The sequence below is a fragment of the Penaeus chinensis genome, chromosome 5 (genome assembly GCF_019202785.1).
Source record: "Penaeus chinensis breed Huanghai No. 1 chromosome 5, ASM1920278v2, whole genome shotgun sequence".
In the NCBI taxonomy this organism is placed as follows: Eukaryota; Metazoa; Arthropoda; class Malacostraca; order Decapoda; family Penaeidae; genus Penaeus; species Penaeus chinensis.
Window position 1 is genome coordinate 29,344,792 of NC_061823.1, and position 2,500 is coordinate 29,347,291.

Consider the following 2,500-nt stretch of genomic DNA (forward strand, 5'->3'; position numbering starts at 1 on the left):
CATTTTTATCATTATTATTGTAATTGTCAGTTTTGTTGTTTTTTATTATTATCATTGTTATCAGTGTCATTGTTATTATTCCTATTGTTATTCAGTTTATGATTTTCATCATAATCCTCTTCATCACTGTCATTATCATCAGTATCATTATTATTATTATTACTATTACTATTACTATCATTATCACTATCATTATTATTATTATCATTACTATCATTATTATTATTATTATTATTATTATTATTATTATTATTATTATTATCATTATTGTTATTATTATTATCATTATTATTATCATCATCATTATAATTATTATTATTATCATTATTATTATTATCATTATCATTATTATCATCATTATTTTCATTATTATTATTGATGTAATTTTGTTTTGCTTTTTCTTCTTCTTCTCATTATTACTATTGTTATTATTATTATTACAATTATTATTATCCTTATCCTTATCATTATCATTATCATTATCATTATCATTATCATTATCATCATCATCATTATAATAATAATAATAATTATTATTATTATTATTATCATCATTATCACTTTTTTATCATTATTATTATTATTATCATTATCATTATTATTACCATCATTATTATTACTATTATTATCATTATCACTGATATTATAATTATCATTATTATTATTAGCATTAGTATTGTTATCATTATCATCATTATCATAATCAAAGTCATTATTATGATTATATTTTTTATTACTCTTATTATCTTATCACATTATTGTTATCATTATGATTATCATTACTATTAGCCGTCTTGCTCTTTGTTATTGTTATCAATATCAGTAATAGTATTCTAATTTTAATATCTCCTTGTGTGAATTAATTCAACATATTTATTGAAAAATGGACTGACCTCAACATGAACAATAATTTTTCTTGATGTTCTCCCTCCCAGAGTATAACAGGTAAGAAGCTGGTAATAAATTCAGGTCCATTTCTCATACCTCATGCGTGTGCAAGGTAGCGGAAAAGGTCATGTTTAACAGATGGATGTTTAAGATTGAATGCAAGCTATGCACAAGATTATATGGATTCTCTTTAACGGAAGCAGACACTCGTTAAAATGACTTCTTCATCCAGTATGGAAGTTTTGAAAATGTTGCATTGCTTTAGATAAGAGGAGAGGTATTTTGTGATTACGGAATATCTAAAGAATTGAAATATTAATGCGTTGTTTATACCGACTTGAGTTTGGCATCTTTCAAGGGGGGAGGGGGGTCTTTAGTCCTATTCTGTTGAAATTTATTTGACATTTGGCTTCAACAGTCTCAGTTTCACTCTGTTTTACATTAATGAACATTTTAACTTAACATTCCCAGTCTTACTCTGTTCAACATCATTTAACATTGAACATTGTTTTCATGTATCACTTGCTTATCCATCGCATCTGGAACCATAGACTAAACTGGTTTTAGTACTCTCAAAATGTGGCTGTACGGCCATTACATTCCTGAAAACCTAATGGCAACACAAAAAGAAATGTATACTTTGCCATGTCCACATAGAATATGCATCTGTGGTTGTCTCCGTCTATGTGATCGATACAAAATTAGGTAAATGATGATCACCGTTGGATGTACTTCGATTTACAAATACATGGTAATAAAAAAAAAAAAACTAAAATCGATAAGATTTATGCAAAGAGTTGAAAAGGGTTACCAAGGTCCTCCGGCTGTAAAGGAGTATTGCAACAAATGTACTGTAACGTTAAGAATACACTCTCTACTCGTGGTCTTCAAAACACACAGTAATATGTCATGTAGACGCCTATAATTTGAAAGCAAGTCCTCTCCCAGTAATGAACTCTTTTCTGTCTTTTCTGAGTGATTATGAAACTTATTTATTCCTTTGCTGATGGTTCCGCAACTAGTAGCAGTGAGAAAGGTTCCATAGTTAATATGATTTATGGAAAAGGTGTTTGAATCCATTTAAAAAGCCTCGGTAACCGGCGCATTCTTTCTGTTGCAGAAGTGTATGCAATCTTTCTTGTCAGTGGGTTGAATTTATTGGTAATATGAGCTTTTACAATAACCAGCCTGTTTTACAGAACTTGAACCTGAAAATAGACTTGATCACGCAAGGGCAATAACTTCGATACAGTATATTGTACTAGATGCGGAAAAGATAGAGTTTCATATTAGGTATTTGTAATCAATGCCTTATTGATACTCATATTGATTCTCATATTGCAATTGCCAGAGAACCAATCAAACTCCAGCAAAGATTAAATCATTTCAGAGATATAAGAATAAGTGCACTAATATACATAAAGCCATGAACTCCAACTGTTCTGTCTTCAAAAGTATGTTGAGAGCGATGCATATGATAAGAATCGCATGATAATGATTAAACATTCTTTTCATTCCCGCATTCAACTGTTAAATCTCTAAAGACATCACCAATCGTTAAAAAAGGTCAGGCTGTAACGTACCAGGCAACACCAAGAGCCTAAGACTGGTC